The sequence below is a fragment of the Cupressus sempervirens genome, chromosome 9 (genome assembly GCF_028749045.1).
Source record: "Cupressus sempervirens isolate cs-2001-9-10 chromosome 9, ASM2874904v1, whole genome shotgun sequence".
Classification (NCBI taxonomy): domain Eukaryota; kingdom Viridiplantae; phylum Streptophyta; class Pinopsida; order Cupressales; family Cupressaceae; genus Cupressus; species Cupressus sempervirens.
The window spans coordinates 245,538,417-245,558,560 of record NC_143126.1 but is presented as its reverse complement, the minus strand read 5'-3'; positions in this window follow the sequence as shown (position 1 = coordinate 245,558,560).

Genomic DNA, 20,144 nt, shown 5'->3' with positions numbered 1-20,144 from the left:
CTTCTTCTAATATACCATTCAGAGATGCTAACTTCACATCCATTTGATGAAATTTGAAACCTTTGTATGCAAAGTAACAAAGTAGAGTTCTTACTCCTTACACTTGCAATAGGGGAAATATTTCTCCATTGTCTATTTCTTCTTCTTGCAGATACATTTTGTAAACTAATCTTGCTTTATTCATTGTGACTTCACCATTCTCATTGTTCAAACTTATTTCTATACACCCACTTGGTTCCAATTACATTTTATCTTTTGGTTTGGGAACTACAACCCTCATCTTGTTCTTCTGAATCTACTCAATCTCTTCTTTCATGTCTTTACTCTAGTTCTCATATTCTAAGGCATATTTCACTATCTTAGGCCTGTGCTATCTTAGAAAACATGTATCAATTCTTAGCTTGTTTCTTGTTATTGGTATAACATCTTTATCTCCAATAATTTATTTAGTAGGGTGATGTCTTTTGACATATTTTGACAATCCTTGGTCTGCTTTTCTTTCCTCATTAGGTCTATTAACTTCAGAATCACTATATACTTATCTATTAGGTAATCCAATATTTATTTGATGTACATTTATATAAAAATTAGAATATGCATCAATGTCTATCTTTAACTTAGTTCCTAACTATAACTCAATTCTCGAATGCAACTCGACATTAATTGTATGTGACTCAACAGTCATTGAAACTCGTTAAATTGCAACTTGATTTACAACATCTTCATCAGGAGGCATATCTTCATAAAAGTATACAAAATATTTGTACTCTTTAGGTTCCTTCATAGGTTTAGCTTGATATACCTCTGTATATTCATCAAACTTCACATTTGCACTTTCCACAACTTTGTTAGTGTTAGTTTTTAAACACTTATAAGCTTTACTTCTTGTGGATTAGAAAAGGAATATACCTTCTTTACTTTTAGCATCAAATGTACCATTCCTATTGATGAAAGGTTCTCCCTTTAATACCATAAACTCGTAACAAAAACAAGCAAACAACAACAAATACTAGAACAAAACATGAACTTCTTATTATCATTGCAAATGTGGGGTTAGAGAATTCATAATTAAAATATGCTAACCAAAATGGGTGACTTCCTTATAGTAATCTACTAGAGAATGTTGTGAACTATCACCTAGAGTTGTTCTAGACAATGTTCAGGTCTTTCTTAAATAGGTAGTTTTATGTTGCCCAGGAAGGCTCTAGATGCTCAAACTTAATACCTAGTGTTGACAAACCCCAACAATACATATAGAGTTAGACAAATACATGTTTCACATTTATTTTAGAAATTTTGGGTCGTTCAGCTTTAGAAGGCCATAACTCTCAAACCATTTCATCAATTGGCTATTAAAACCACTTTTCAAAAATGTTAGCTCCTAATCTATAGGCCTAGAATAGAGCAAGCACCCTTCTATCAATTTTTCGGACCTCATATTCGCACTCTAAGGCATCCAATGGTGAGCATGAATATTTTTTTACAAATATTTCTACTAAAAATCAGCAATAACTTCTCTGATACTTATGGTGGAGCAATGAGATTTTTATGGTAGGCTTATCATTCTAAAATGAACCTTCATGTAGAAAATGAGAAAATTTCAAGATCACATGACAAACTTACTAAAAATAGTAAGATCCCATAAATAGTAACCACCCTTTCTACTAGTCCTTATTAAAATAGAAAAGATTGAAAAAAAATAAAAATTTGGGTGATGCAAGATTGCTCTTACACCCAAGATGCTCTTGCATCAGACGCCTAGGGTAATTTGAGAAGTGACCCCATCACTTCTCAAGTGTTTAGACGAAATTCAAGATAGTAAACCTCCTCCCTTGCTAGCCATGATGAATTCTCTATCGACATTCCTTTCCATTTGACTAGGTATTCCACATAAGTTTAGTTCCTTGTACTCTTTCCAATGGGACTATCTAGTATCTCCTCACTCTCCTTTGTAGCTAAACTAGCTATTGGAATACTCCACTATGCTTCTGTAACTTCATTTCCATCACCTCCTTCATAATACTCTATCAAATCTAAAATGTGAAATACTAGTGAAATATTCAATTTAACAGGAAACTCCACTTCACAGTGATTTCCAAAATCATGTATTTTCACTATCTTGCATGATCCAAACTTCTTTATCTTCAACTTATTATATGTACCCACTAGAAAGCACTATTTTCTCAAATGAACCATGACTTCATCTCCAATATGAAATTCCTTCTACCTCCTTTTCACATCTTCCTTAGCCTTGTACTATGTATTCATCTTCATGATGTCCTTCCTTACATCCTCATAGATTTTCTTCAAATGTTTAGCAAATTTTTTTGCTTTAACACTATTTATCTCTCCTTTATCCAAATATCACAATTTAAAGGCATTTCTAGGACTACTTCCATATACAATGTAGGATGGTGATTTACTAGTACTCCTATTGATAGAATTGTTATATGCAAATTCTACATGTGGTAAAATCATATCCCATCCTTTTGGCTTGTCTCCAACTAGACATCTTAGTAAATTTTCCAAACTCCTATTTAGCACTTATGTTTGTGCATCAATCTGTGAATGATGCGATGAACTAAACTTCAAACATGTCTTCAACTTCTTCCACAATGTATGCTAGAAATACCCAAAAAATTTGGTATCTCAATCAGAAACTATACTCTTTTGCAATCCATGTAGTCACACCACTTCTCTGAAAAATAACTCTGCCATATGAATGAAATCACTAGTCTTCTTGCAAGGAATAAAAGGTGTCATTTTTGAAAACCTATCAACCACCATAAAAAATAGAATCATCCCCTTATTGAGTCCTCAGTAACCCAAGAACAAAATCCATGCTGACATCCTCCCATGACTTCTCTTATATAGGTAATGGCTGATACAACCTTGTATTCTTCTTCACTCCTTTTACCATGTGACATCCTCTACAACTTTGTACAAACTTTTTCACATCTTTCTATAGCTATGGCTAGTACAATAATTCTTAGAAACAAAAGCTATGGTTTTATCTCTACCAAAATATCCAACCAATCTTCCACTATGCTTCTCCTTGATGGGATTCTCTCTCATTGAACTTTTGTGAATGCACAAATGGTGTCCTTTGAACAACATGCTATCCCAGATCTTGAAATCTAACCACTTTGTCCTATCAAATGTAACAAGTTGTCTATAAACATTCCACACTACACCAAAATCAAGATCATCTATATATAAAGTACTAAGTTCCTTGAATCCAACCACCTTTATCTACATTTTTGTCAAAAAAAGTTGTCTTCTACTAAGAGCATTTGTAACTCTATTAGAATTCCCACTCCTCTATTTCAAAATAAATGTATAATTCTGCATAAACTCAACCCACTTTAAATGCCTTTGGTTTAATTTTCGTTGACTATAAAAATATTTTAAATCTTGATGATTAGTATACAAAACAAATTCTTTAGGAAGAAAATTGTGTTTTCACTTCTTCAATGCTTAAACTATAGCATAAAATTCCTGATCATAATTTTTTATTTTTTTTTTGCATCATTCAATTTCTCACTAAAATACACAATAAGTTTACTTTCTTGGCTCAAAACAACTCCTATTGTAGTACCACTAGCATCATAGTCTACTTGAAACAACTTGTTAAAATTTGGAAGTGCTAAAATAGCTTGCTCAATAACTTTCTATTTCAACCCATTAAAAATCGTATCTACTCCTACAATTCACTTAAATTATTTCTTATCCCCTCTCATTGGTTTAGTCAAGAGTCCACAAATACTATTGAAACCTCTTATGAACTTTTTGTAAAAAGTAGTTAGTCCATGAAAAGATCTTACCTCTATCACATTCCTTGGAGTAGGCCATTCAAGGATAGCCTTCACTTTCTCTACGTCCATTTTTAGACCTTCTCCTCAGAATACAAATCCCAAGTACACAACTTCTTCTTTACATAACTACACTTCTTTAGGTTTGTTACAAACTTTTCTTCCCTCAACTCATTCAATACCTTATTAACAAGCCTCATAAAAGTGATTTGTGCATTGGTTAGCTCAAAAGGCATGACTAAGCTCTCATACAGTCCTTCCCTTATCTTGAAAGTAGTCTTCTATTCATTTCCTTCTCTGATGTGAATCTAATGGTACAAGCCACCTTTAAAATCTATCTTTCCAAAATACTCAACCCCATTTACATAGTCTATAATATCATTATCCTCAGTAATGGAAATCCATACTTGATTGTGATCTTGTTAATAGCACAAGAATCTATGCACATCCTCCATTCTCCATTCTTCTTTCATGCTAATATGACTAGTACAAAACATGGACTTAGGCTCTCTTGAATTAACCCCTTTTGTAACAACTTGTGAATTGGTCTATTCAACTTTTCAATTTCTCTTGGCATCATTCTCTACACTACCTTATTTGAAAAAATGGATCCTCAAATCAAATCCATATGGTGGCTGAACTTCCTCATTGAGGGTAATCCATCAGGTACATTATTTGACATAATATCATAAAACTCTCCCAACATATCTACAACTTCTAAAGGTACCTCCTCTACTTCTTTACTATCTTCTAGAATTATAGAAAAATACTTATTCACATACTTCATACCTTTTAGAAACTCTTTTCTATCAACAAAACATATTCTTGTAACATTACATACCTTTTCTTCTTACTCTTTCAATGGCTTCAACTTATGCTTCATGCCATCCTTGGTTAGAGGGTAGGTATTTGCTCACCCATCATGTACAAAATGCCTATCAAACTACCATGGCCTACCCAACAACATATGACATATGTCTATAGGTATGATATCACCCAATACATCATCCTGATAGCTTTCAATCATGAACTTCACTAAGCACTTCTCATTGACCGTGACCTTATGGTCATCTTGCACCCATGAAATATGATACTGACATGGGTTTTTTGGCCTCTTTAGATTCATATTTGTTACCATCATTTCTAACACTATATTGTCAGTACTTCCACTAGTAATGATCATATTAAAATACTTATCTTCATATCTACACCTTGCACAAAAACAAGCTCCTTCTTTGATTAGGTTAATTCTCACCACTCACCAAGACTCTTCTATTAACTAGGACTTTGGATCTTTCAATATCTTCATCAACATGTGCAACTCTGGCTTAGCCTTGTTCTCTTTAATCTATGTGTCCTTGGTACTAGGAATAGTAAAAGGCTCTATACCCTTCCTCTCCATAGTGAAGACATTTCCCACATAAACCTCCTCTTCCTCTCTGATCTCTATTATTTTGATCATGGAAATGATTCAAATTGTTTCCCCTCTACTTCTGACTGCTACTTCCAAATTCATCCTTGTTCTTTAGATCATCATTTTAACTACCATAAGATCATCCACTAGATCTTTCCTCACAACCTCTTCTACTATTCTTAGTGTCAAACTTCTTGCTCAATTTCTCCTCAACTCTTAGGGAAAATCGATATGCCTCCTTAATATTGTTCATTCAAACCAAATGCAACTCATTATGAATACTTGGCCTTAATGCATTGATATAACGAACCACTTTTTTCTTATTAGCTTTTACATGGTTGATTCTAATGAGAACTTGGTAGAATTCTTTAGTATACTCTTGAATAGATTTTTCTGCTTGCTTCAACCCTTCCATTTTCTTCAATAGATCAAGCTCATAATCCACAATAATGCATTGTCACATCAGTATATCTATCATCTAATCCCATCTGGTGATTTTATCCTTTCCCTTTCTATGTCACTCCAACTGAACCTTGTGCCACTAGATCTTTCCATGACCCTTTAATTCTACCTCGACCCTATTAGGATCCTCAATATCTTCATACTCAAAGTATTCCTCTAGTTTGTTGATCCAATTGATCAGCTCTTCGCGGTTAAGATTTCTAGAAAATCTAGAAACCTCAAACTTAGGTCATTTTCTAGTCTTGGAGATGGCCTTAAAATGTCTCTCTTCCTCTAGGTTTAGAATTGCCTCTACTTTCACATTTTCTTCTACGTGATCCTCATCCTTGCTTTCATCTCTTATGGGAAGATTTATTCCTCTACACATTTTTTCTTGCAATGCTTGAATTTGTCTTTGGAGGGCTCTAAAACCCTTAGGTGTAATGCCTACAACTCTTCTACCATAGTCCCTTCATGGAGGCATTTTTGTGCTTTTGTTGAAACCCTAGTGGAAACTACCTCACAATTAGTGATCTATTCATACACTCAAGAACTCTAGCTCTAATACCACATGATGAAGGGTGGTCCCCTTAATAGCATAAACTCATAATAGAAACAAAAAAAACATTGCAAATGCAAGAAAAAAACATGAGCTTCTTATTATCACTGCAAATTTGGAGTTATAGAATTCACAATAACAATATGCTAACCTAAATGGGAACCTTCATTACATTAATCTAGTAGACAATGTTCATTCCCTTAAAAAGGCAATTTTATGTTGGTTAGAAAGGTTCTAGATGCTCAAACCTAATACCTAGGGATGAGAGACCCTAACAATACATATAGAGTTTCCCAAATACATCTTTGACATTTATTTTAGAAATTTTAACTAGCCTAACTTTGAAAGGCCATAACTCTCAAATTGTTGCTCTAATTGGCTATTATAACCACTTTTAGGAAATTCCATCTCCTTATGTACAAGCTCGCAATGGTACAAGTGCCCTTTTGTCAAGTTTTCATAGCTTATCTAGGAACTCTAAGGCCTCCAACTATACACCTGAAAATTTTTCTTCAAAAATTTCCACCCAAAATTTGCAACAACTTCTTGGATACTTAACCTAGAGGAATGAGATTTTTATAATAAACTTATAATTCTGAAATGAACCTTCATGTAGAGAATGTGAACATGCTGATCTCACATGACAAAATTATTAAAAATAGTAACCTTCCATAAATAGTAACCATCCTATCTACTAGTCCTTATTAAAATTAAAAAGACTATAAATAAAAATATTTTTGGGTGATGCAAGCTTGCTCTTACACCTAAGATTCTCCTACATCACCTATTATTTTTAAGAATATAGCACTTGGTTCCAAATGATTTAAGATATTTTATATTGGGTGAATATGAATACATAATTTAAAAGGTGTTGAATGAGTACTTTTCTTGACCTAGACATGGTTGAAGGTATAGATAACTATACTTACAGCCTCTCTCTAGTATTTCAAAGCAACATTCTTCTCCATCATGAGTGTCCTACCATAGGCCATTACAGATTTATTCCTCCTTTCATCAATTCCATTTTATGGAGGGGTCCTAGGTGTAGATGTCTGCCTTTTGATTCCTCTATCATTACAAAACATCTAAAAGTTATTTGATGTAAATTCTCCAACTCTGTCTAATCTTAGACATTTCAATCTTTTACTTGTCTCCTTCTCAACTCTAGCCATGTAGCACTTAAACATTTGGAAAGCATAAGATTTCTATTTCTATAACATAACTATCATCATCCTAGAATATCCATGAACAAATAGGATAATGTACTTGTCACCTTTGTAGCTTTACACTTTTATTGGTCCACAAAAATCAATATGCATAATCTCAAATTATTTTTTTGAGATGTGAGTATTACTTTTAAAACTAGACTTTTTCATCTTGCCTACCTGACATTGTTCGCAAATTGTATTGTTAGGTTTCTTCAATTTAATAAAACCTCTAACTCTTTTCATGTTATAGATACTAACTAAGTTATCAAAGTTAATATGATAATCACCAAATTCTAGAACAAGAAAAGTATCATCATTCATATCAAAATAAATAGATTACCTCTAGTCTGGTCACCTTTTCCAATTAGTTTATGATTAGTGTCATTGATCTTTTCTATCTTTCTCTCAAACTCAACTTTGCAACCTAAACTATTTAGCTATGACACACTCAACAAATTATAGTTAAGTCATTTAACATAGTAAGCATTGTCACACATAATATTTTCTATGAGTTTGATAGATCCTTACCTTTTATTAGATAGGGTGCATCATTACAAAACTTTACACTATTTCCATCATAATAAGTCAGGGTAATTAACTTATTTTTATGTCCAGTCATGTGATGTGAACACTCACTATCAATGTTCCATCTGTCATTCTTTTTCATGTAAGACACTAGTGCATTTGCCTCATTCTCATTAGAATCATCCTTCTTTACAACATACTCTACTTCATTGTCATGGTCTTTAGATCCATCTTTGGTTTTGTCTTCTACAATGTACCAAGACTTCTTGCCTTTGTCTTTCTAATCTTTGTTGTCCTCATCTCTTTTACTTCTCTATTTGTGTCCACTTCTATTGTTCTTCTTTTCTAGAAAGCTAGTGGAAATATGACCAACCTCATTGCAATTAAAATGTATAATAGGTAACTTACCTTTGAATTTCTCTTTGCCTGTATGAAATCTACTTGCTAGCAATGTTTCAAGTTGTTCTACATCCTCCTCATTTGTATCACTATCACTAGAAACATAGTTTACCTTTTTCTTCTTTTTGTTAGGTTCCTTTAATGATATTTTAGCTTTGAAATCAGATTCAATATTCTCAAATTTGAAGTTATCAAAGTTAGAGATTTCAAAGCAATGAGCCTACCTACCAAATCTTTAAGAGATAGATTAGAATCTAGCATATGTCTTAATTCTTGTATGGCAAAAACTCTAATAGCATAGATGGGCACCAATGTCCTCAATACTTTGCTCAATATAGTATTATCATCAATAATACTATTAGGTCATTGAACTTACCTTTAAGACTTTCAGATTTGGCTTTCAAAACATTTGTATCTCCTCAGTAAATAGTGTGAAGAGCATCCCACATCTTCTTTGCACTATCACAACCCTTGATGTCATCAAACTTAGAATAACTTAGGGTGGATGCAATCTCAAACATTTCCTAATTATGTTATTTCTTCTTCTTCAGGTCATCAATGCTTGGGGCTTCAACAAGGTCAACATGCTTAGTTGTGATAGTAGATTGTGCATGGTCTTCAAGACCTTCTTGCTATAGCTTCATCAAAATTTTGCATTCAGAGAAGCTCTCCTTATTGAGCTTGGGCATGTCTCTTCTTGACATCTTGATCTTTTTCTTCTACTACCTTCAAACTAGTCCTCTTAAGCACTATGGCTTTGATACCAATTGTTGAAATTCCTTGGAGTAATTGAGAGGGGGGTGAATTAGTTGTCCAAGGTCTAGATATACAAAAAAAAAAATGTCAATTCTTAGTAGACACATATCCATAAAACCTTGTCATGAAATCATCCATTAGATCATGCAATTCTTAAACTTTTTAGATTATTTTCCTAGGTCAAAACAACTTTACAAAAATGTAAATATGAAACATAACAAATTCATTAACACATTTGACAAAAGAATTTTTTATGGAAGCCCAATTTGGAAAAAACCACCAGTAACATGCTACTAATTCTCACTCTTCTAAAGTGATGCACTATAAAAGACCAACCCTATTAAATGTTACAATAGACACTATTAAATGTGACCTGGTTAAAAGATTTCAATCACCCCTATTCAGAGTGAGCCTTATTAGGGGACTTTAGACCTTTCACTTGGAATGTCACTTAGTTAAAGGATTTACAAATCACTATTAGGTCAACCTTAATCCAAAGGATTTACCCTAGACTAATACAATGATTAGAAAGTAATATTAAGATTTGATCTAACAATAAAGTACAATTCACTTACTAATTATAGATTTTTGTTTTAGTCCTTCGTTCTACTTGGAATTCACAAACTTTAGCTATGAAGCAATACCCTAGACTCCTTTTTTTCCTTAGGTTCTCAGACATGATAACCTTTTCTTCTAACTAGCTATCTCTATAAATAAAGAATTAAGATCTTTTACCACTTAACCACAAGTTTCCATTTAAGGGTTAGGTAGGATTAGATAGGACTTAATGAATATACCCACTTTTTCATTTGAGTCCCTTCCAGAAACTTCTTGTACAATCTTGCTTGAATTTTCCTCAAAATGTTTTATCATGAATTATGTGCCACCAGCTCATCATAGTTATCTTCCACACACTTCACACAATTCAAAAAAATTAAATAGTTGGCTCAAATTTGTTAAAGCTTTAATTAAACTCATTTCCTAGCATTCAACTTTTATATTATTTCTTCACTTGGCCAAAACTAATTTACTTGGTGATCACTAAAGTTTAGTGATGCTTGACATCAAGTAGGCTTTACTTGGCATATTCTAATAACCATTTGTCTTAAACTATTTTTCATCTTTTCTCGACACCTCTTGATTTATACTCACCCTTCACTATTTTCTACTTGGCTTGCACTAACTTCTCTATAAAGCTAGGAAAAGATTTTTCATACTTGATCTTCTTCAAGTTTTAACTTGAGTAATATTTCATTTTTGACTTTACATAGATAAAAAATACACTATAATATCAATGTCTTAGTTGGTCGTAGTGCTTCTTTTACATACCAAATAACTCAACCTTTTGTTGGGTGCTATTGTTATCTCCTCTTCTCAAATTCTCTTCATCAATCAACTAAATGATAGCTTTCTAACCAAAATGTAATTGTCTCACCAGCAGGTAACAGGTTTGACATCATTAAAAAAATTATGATTGTTCCATTATAGGTTCTTCACTTCAAAAGAATCTTATATCAATAATAAATATATGATCAAATTTAGAAATAATTATGAAAATTGAAGCTTTTGATAGAGAAATTTAGTACTAACTAAACATTATCTTTTCTAAGATATTATTTTGTATGTTCTCATTAATTAACAAATGTCTTCTCTAAAGGTACAATAACCCAATAGTTTGACAAGATTTATGTGTTAAATTTTGGCCACGATTTTGACTTTGTTCAAGAATTCATTTTTTAAATTTTTGGAATTTAAGGATAGTTTCTTTGTTTCTTTTTTCCCTTACATCTAGCAAACTACCCTAAGAAATAACAAAACTATCAAGGTTGCTTAAATATGTTTCCATTCTCCATTATGGATATTAAAAAGAGAGCTTTATATCATAAATTTTTTTGCATCCAACCATCCGTAGCTTTAGATGGAATTCAAGAATTTTATCATTGATTAAAGAGAGAGTATGACGATTATGAAATTGGGTATATTCATAGGATCATGTTAACTCAATAATCTACTTTTAGGTTCAAATTTTCTTATAATATGGATGTAATCTATACAAAGAACTTGATGTCATGTCCGAATTCTCTAAAGAATCCCAAGATTTACCATGATCTTATACATAAAGAAAAACTTTTTAAATGGAGAAATGAGAATTTGGAGGTATAAGGCTAATCATTAAACATTTCCCATATCTACCCAAATTGTCACACCAAGATAAGGGAGTACAAGATGTGGGGGAAAGTGAAGAAGATAAACTAACATCCCAAATAGGGAAGAATCATTGGGTTAACATTAATGGGATCTTCTTTGAGGTTATTGAAGAGCTAATTTCTAATGCTACTAGTCTAGTGATGGAACAAAAAAAATGGGAAAACAAGATATGGTGGAAAATGTGACAATGATGAGGAAATTTTTTCATTTTGATGAAGTTGTTGTTCATTTTCATGTTAGACTTCCATATGAAAAGATCCCACAACCCTAGGATATGGTTTGTTATGTCATCATATGATACATAACCATGGAAGACAAAGTCAACGTGTATTACTACTACAATTCTCCCATCCTAAACAATTTTAGGAATAAGAAATGCATTTCCTTCTCTATCTCCATTTACATTCCATGGAAGATTGCGTGTAATATATTAGGAGAAAAAGAGATGATAGAAAAAGATATTATTTTTATCACCAACCCTTGACTTTTTGGCTGTTTAAATTCTATAATGGCCTTACAACCTAAATACTGAGCTAAAGTCTCCTGCCTCTGAGAATCACTAAAATGGGTTAAATTCCCCCCTCCCCTCCACTTGAACACGGAGCTATAGAGATCTAATCGCTTCCACTAGGATGATAAAAATGGAAAATATTGATGTCATATATGTTGAGAGTATTGGTAGCAGCATTAGGAAGAGAACCAATACATTGACAAAAAGGCTTAGGGAGAAAATCTTCTGCCCAACCCTAATCTCATTAAATTGGATAAATCAAGTTCAAGAGATAATTTTGGGAGAGATTCCATCCCTAGATGAAAATGAAATGCGACTAAAAGGAGTTATGGGGAGCAAGATGAGGTTAAATCAAATAGAAAAGCTAAATATGAGAAATTAATGGAGGAGGAACCGAATATCACTTTTCCCTCTAAGGTTTCTAACTCCTTTAGAATGGAGACCATTACCCAAATTCTAGGAAAGGGTAGAATTTTGGTGAACAAGGTATGGTTACTTCACCTATTCAAATAAAGAACATGGGTAATCAAACTAAAGAAGAGTTTACTAGGGATTCTAAAAAAATGGTAGAAGATCACATCCATCGTCAGGGGGCCACTATGGAAAAATTGGACAAAGAGTAGGGTAAACCAGAGATTGAAAAGTTTAAATAGTCCATTGCTAACTTGGATACGAAGAATGAAGAGCTGGAATATAGTTTTAATAGGGTCTCTATTTTCTTAGTGTGGGTGATGTTTTTGGAAAGCACCACCATCTAACTCATGTGGACTAAGAAGGAAGACACAGATAATGCTAAAGACATGGAGACAACATGCTCATTGTATGGCTTCTTGGTTGATGATTGGTTGTGATTTCTTCTAGGGAATCCAAGGAACAATAGCAAGGAGGGTTAGAGAATGCTTGGATGATTTTAGTTTATTTTTTTCTCCTATGTTTATTAAGTCTTTTATTGTTTTAAGGGATCTATCTATTAACTTTTAATGCACTATTTTAATGGCCATTCTGAATATTTTTGAAAGGTTTATGAATAGTGTTGATATTCCCATAGTTTTTAGTAGTAGTAGTTTTAAAAATACTTTATCCTAGGGGGTTTTATATTTAAGAAGGGTGTTGAATAGTTGCATGGTGAGGACTTCCGACTGATTCTCAATCTATGTTTTTCTTTATTTTGGGTCAATCCCCATTTTTAGTTACTTTTTAATATAAAAAAATTCATATTGAAGATAACCAAATACATAGGTTTTGCATCCTAATATATGTTTAAAATGAAGAAACTAGGGGAAAGTTCATGGAAAGAGGAATATAAGATAATGTAACTATGAAATAACTATTAGTTTTTCTACTACTAGTGGTTCTTTCTAGTTATTGGGCATTTTTGCTTCACATAAATGTTTTTCTTTAGTTGCAACCTAGTTAGTTTAGTCTAAGTGTAATTTTTTAGCTTAGTAGTAGTTATATTTTCTTGTGTGAGTTTTTTCTTTGTTGGTGTTGCTTCTCATGACCTTTTTTTTTTTTTTTTTTTCTTATGACTTTATCTTAGGGTATGTGCAGGATCATGGTGTGCCAAAATGTGGCGATCTGAAAAATCTATAATTGTAAAATATCTCAAACCATTTCAAAATCTATTCCAACTTTTTCCCACCCACCCTTATACTAAATGAAAATAATTAATATCTTTATAAGGTCTACTATATTTTTTGATACCAAACCTATATTGTCAACTTTAAAAAATCCTTAAAATGTGCTTTTGGTTTGTTTTTATGTGATTTTTACTTCAAACATGTAGCTGACAATTTTTTTTTCACCAAATTTTATGAAATGAAAAGGGTTTCTTAAGAATTTTCTTGTCTTTCCGTAAATGTAAGGTTTGTCAAATTATGAGTTTAGTAAGTAATTATTACTTATTTTCTAATGGAGTTATGTATAAAGTGCTGACTGACACACTACTTAAAAAATAACTATAACTTTAAAATGGTACAACATTTTTAAATCCAAAAAATGCATGACATTCTATGTTTCTTCTACTATAAGGAAAACAAATGAAAAATTGAATTTTGCAGAGTTTTGAATTAGTTAAGGTGGTCAAACACGAGAATTTTTTTTATTCCAAAAATACTAAGGCCAAAAATTAATTATTAATTATTTTTTTAGAATAAAAATACCCAAAAATATGTGACATCCAAGCATGAGTCTACTACTTATATCTAGAATATTATCCAAAAATATTATTTTTTGACTTTGATTAAGGTAGTCAGACATGTGTCTACTTCTTATTTGTGTTCTGAAATTTTTATTATATTGCATTAAAATTCAAAATTTTGACTAATCAATTTTTATTTTTTTGAGATAAGTCCTAGTAGTTTAGAAACTTGATTAAATTTGCTACAAATTCTTTTCTATCAACCTTTTGATATACAATTAATAACAAGCAAAACAATTCACGTCATGTTGACATAACCCTGATTTTGTAATTTTTTATTGTCACTTAAGAGCATAGTTTGGTTGACCATGATCCTACACATACCCATTATTTTGATCTAATGATATCGGTCCTTCTTTCTTTACCTAATTACAACTAGGGAATAAATATACTCTCTGTTTTGATCTATTTCACACTAGTTAAAGAGGAAGTTCAATTTATAATAAGATGAAATATGAAATGGAAGGTGAAACATCAACATATAGAGTGTCAGATAGAGGCTATATATAATTGGCAATGCTTCAACATATCAACTTTGTCAAAAAGGAGATTGGTTCAATCATAAATTTAAAGGGCCGTTAATATTATTTGCAATTCTTATAAACATTAATTAGGTTAGAAACATTCAAAGAAATTACTACAAAATAAAAGTACAATAATCTATGTCTTTTGCCACCCCCACTACAATCATATTATAGGAAAGGAGTTTAGGTCATAAGAAAGTAAACAAAGAGATCCCAAAAAGTAACAACATAGAAAAAATATGAGAAGGACATGGCTAATAAATTAAGTCATCATAAAAGACAACTTATAAAATCAAAGTAATAAGACTTGACGAAACCACATATGGTATTGTTATGTTATATTTATATGAATAAATTTATAAGACTGTGATATATCTATAAGAATGAATTCTAAGAGGGTAGTGATAAAATAAGAAATAGAGAATGTAAAACAAAAGTAAATAAACTTAGATCACATGTCATGGAATTTAAGAAAAATTGAACATTATCAAATATCGTGGACTTAAATCAAGATAAGTTTATCATCTAATTTTTATTTCAATATTTTAAGATAAATTTTATGAAGGTCCTTTATTTTTATATTGTTTTAAATCATTGATATTATCATATTAAGATCAAATTATTGTTTTTTAGGATAAAATTAAAGGGATATTTCAAGTAGGAACAGTACAAAAAAAAAAGGATTTTAGGTTATATGGTGTGACTTAAAGAACAAACAAATTTGAAATTATAAAGAGAGGTCTCGTAAGGGGATATTATTGAAACTCTTTGTGCTTACATTCATGATGGATATCGAGTTTGTATATGAGGAGTAGATCACTAATGTGGAACCCCACATACATCATCTACAAACTCAAGAGATAGTAAACTACAATCCACTCAAAATTTAAGCACACACAAACTGGGTAGGGATTGTGGATAAGGGGAGGAGTAAATCACTGATGTTAGGGAAAGAGAATCCCAATATGGGAACCCCATGTAGATCATGTCCCAACTTGAGCAACAATGAAAATCTATCATCCACTATAAAATTAAGAATGTACTGAGTGGGTAGAGAGTGTGCATAGAGGGAGTAGCAAATTTCTCAAGTTAGGGAAAGATAATCCAAATATAGGAACACCAGATAGACTATCTCCAAAATTGAGTACCTATAAATATACCATCTAGTATGGAATTAGGTATCCTCAATAATTATTTATTTCCATGTGGCGGAAAGGAGCATGACATTTATGTTTGAAGTTGCTAAAAAAAATTCTTACCCTTTTGTTATTTCCAGGTGTAAAATAGTAATTTGAGAAATTTTTAATATGTATACATTGTGTTTACATGCTGTCTTCATGTAGTAATTTATTTTCTTCATGTCATCCTTTTGTTTTCATTCATTTTCTTGTTTACCTTTCATTTGCATGCATTAATGTATCTACTTTCTATCTTCATTCATATGTTCTTGCATAGGTCATCATATTCTTAAATGTCTACTTTTTCAAGTGTTTTAAGCCATTCATAAGGAAGAGAATGAATTTGATCTATGAATTAATAGGAATCATGTTATATATGCTTGAAGACAAGAGAATTAGAGTGGGGTAGACTGCCATGACCCCATTTTAATAAATGATAATTAAATATAATGTTCAGTTAATAAGTGATCATAATGATGCCTAGTTATTATTAATAATTTTTAGATATAAAAATTAATAATAATGATAAATTAACAATAAATCATAATTCAAATATATATATTAAAAAATAAATCTATTATTATTATTATATAACTCATTACTGTAATTAATAATATGTGGATATGTGGAGGATCATGGTGTGCCAAAAGTGGCGATCTTAGAAATATGCCTCAAACCATTTCAAAATCTAGTTTGACTTTTTTCCCACCCATACTAATACCAAACTAAATTATTAATACCTTTATAAGGCCTAGTATTCCTTTGGATACGAACCCTCAACTTAAAAAATTTCTCAAACACATGTTTTTGGGATGTTTTTGTGTGTATTTTACTTCAAACATATGTCTGATGACTTTTTTTCACCCAAATTTGATGAAATAAAATGCGTTTCTTAAATATTTTCTTATCTTTCCATAAATGTAATGTCTCTCAAATTATGAGTTTAGTAAGTAATTATTATTCATTTTCTAATGGAGTTACAAATAAAGTGTTGATTGACACACTCATTGAAAAACAACTATAGCTTTGAAATGGTATTTAACATTTTTGAAATCCACAAAATGTGTCACATTATATACTTCTTCTACCATAGGGAAAAAAAGAAGGAAAAATGAAATTTTTTAAAGTTTTAAATTAGTTAAGGTGGTAAGACATGGGAGTCTTTTTATACCAAAAATACTATAGTAGAAAAACCATAATTAATTATTTATTTAGAATAAAAATACCCAAAAATATATTTCACATCCAGGAGTCAGTCTACTTATTATATCTAGAATCATATTAAAAAATATTATCCTTTGATTTTGATTTAGGTGGTTAGACATATGCATGCTTCTTATTTTTTTCCTTAATTTTTTGTAATATTGCATTAAAATTCAAAATTTTGAGCAATCAATTTTTTGTTTGTTTAGATAAGGCCTAGTAGTTGAAAAACTAAATTAAATTTCCTATAGATTATTTGGTCAAAACTTTTTGATCAAAAGTTTATAACAAGTATAAAATTGCATGTCAAGGTGACATAAGCCCGATTTTCTAATTTTGTGTTGCCACTTAAGGGCATAGTTTGGTTGGTCATGATCTTGCACATACCCAAGTATAATAATATAATATAATTATTTTAATATTCTTATATTTATTTTAAGTACATATGCATGTGTGTGTGTGTGTGTGTGTGTGTGTGTGTGTGTGTGTGTGTGTGTGTGTGTGTGTGTGTGTGTGTGTATCTAGGTGTATGCCACTTAAGGGCATAGTTTGGTTGATCATGATCTTGCACATACCCAAGTATAATAATATAATATAATTATTTTAATATTCTTATATTTATTATAAGTACATAAGCATACACCTAGATACACACACACACACACACACACACACACACACACACACACACACACACACACACACACACACACACACACACACACACACATATACACATATAAATTATTGGAATAAGGATATGGGAAACAAGATAGTGAAAGGGGGAAGGGGGGAATTAGGATTTGTAAACTTTTATCTTTATTATATATTCACACCTAATTCATCTCATAGATCTATTAATAAAATTGAAATGTTGTAACATAAATGTAATACATCACATCCATAAGATTTTAACATGTAACACAATGATTTTGTAACCTGAAAAGACTTTAAAATGAAGCTAAAACTTGGGTGGGGATGAAACCTACAAATCTTCACTATTGTAACAATAAAGTTAACTTGTCAATGTTATAATGTCTGATCATAAGATATGATCTACCTTGTGATGGGTCTGTCGTGTTAAAAGCTTAATAGACTATTAGGTCTAACCTTTTTAAAGGAGTTTCTACTCACAATGAAGTAAGTACTCTATTAGAATATTTACATAGGCCTATTATGGTCACTTTGATAAGAGATTCTCCTAATTTGATAAGTTTGTTTAGTCCTTCATTGCTCTGATTTCTCTTTACTAGATGTGTCTATGAAACTCCATATTACTCCTTTAATATATTTCTCTCTCTTTATGATTATAGGGTTTGAATCCTCCTTAAATATACATTGTGTGATGTTTCTAGATCTTAATAAACAATTAAAAATTTATCATCTATTTTTGTTTACATCCAATTTTATGATTAGTTGAACTGTTCACCTTGAGATCATTACCTTATGTAATGACTTCTAAACAATATCTAAGTTGGCTCTATTGATATTAAATACTATATAGATGTCAGTCAAAAATTGTTTACATATGAGTTTGTGTCATTACAAAATAAATTACTTGGCACGTTAATGCTCTAACGCTCAATCATGCACAATATTCTATGTTGTTACTCAACTTTTATATTTTCTTTTGCTTGACTCTTACTAACTTTTCAATATCCTCTATGTTCATTATCTTTCCCATCTCATACTATATTCATTGGCTCACATATCTTCTTAGTCTCCACTGAATGCTCAACAATCACTATCTTTCTCCATATACGTATTGAGTGCTCAACCTTTAGTAGATAACTGCGTTGAAGTGATGACCCTATAATTTTTCCTAGTAAATGACTTGCAAATGACTAAGTGTTTGGAAACTAATCAAAAACATAGGTTTAGAGATTAACAATTCCCACCTTTGACATTAGAGGCAAAAATACTTTGTCATGAAAATATTTTGTTTAAAAAAAATGTATTCTCTCTTTGAGACCAAATTTTAATTTTAATTCTTTTCAATCTAATCTTTGCTTCATATCTCCTCCTTTATTGCTTATTGCCCCTTTCTCATTATTTCACCATTAATATCCCCCTTATTTTTGTCACTAATGGAACTAGGAGATTTTAAGGGTGAGTTGAAACTTTTCAGAGAATTGTCAATGACTTGCCATAATGTGGGCATGGCCTTTATTCCATCTTTCCTATACCTGTTCAAAAATCTAAGATTGAATTTCTAGCTCGAAAACTAGACCAATAAATGTTGCAATTTTTGAAAATATTTCTCATTCTACAAAATATCTCTAGCAAAAAATATTACCTTCTAAATTATTTCTATATGTGGTGATAGCTAAAGTTAAATCAATGCCAACTTGTTCCTTATCTCTATATCTCTAACCGTGAGCTCAACTAACCTCTTTTGACTTAGTCTCAATTCACTATAGAAGGATGACATTGGATTTGTATTGTTGCCCAATCTAATAACATTAGCTCTCATGTCTACATGCAATACCTCTAATGATAATGTAGCATCTACTATAACGAAATCTATATCACATAGTTTCAAGCATAAAGAATTGAGGATCTTAAAAGTTGATTCCAATTGTGTGATAGATGTAGAAAACTTGGTTTGTCTATGTATGAGTTCCTACAAGAATTTCTAGAGTACTTTATGCTTGATTTTTTTTTCATACCATTGTAATAAGTTCACATTTGACTCTATGTCATCTATCTAAATTATGTCAACTATATATACTAGCTGAATCAAAATTGTATGCTTATTATTTACATCTATAATTCCAAATGCATTGGTCAAAATATCCTTGAGAGTATGTAATACCTATCTTCTCTTGCTCTTTCCAACTATTCTCATTTTTCCTTACAACACAACAAGATTTTTAATATTTCATTTTCTCTAGTCTGAGATTGTTCAAATTAGATTTAGGTAATGTAATTACCTCACTAAGATTCATTGACTCATCATCATCTTGTTGTCTATGAGTCACATCTTGAGATTTGGAGGGTGTAACACTAGGTAGTGATAATTGCAATTGTTTCCCTTTCTTACTTGTTGTCTCTAGTCGTCACTTATGTAGGTTTTTTAGTGTTTACACTTGACAATTGAAAAAGATCTTTGGTAGCCTTTTTCTCTTTCTGCTTCAATTTATACTGTCTTAGTGCATAAATATTTCTCAAAATTTACTTCCTTCCACAAAATTTGTATAGAATTT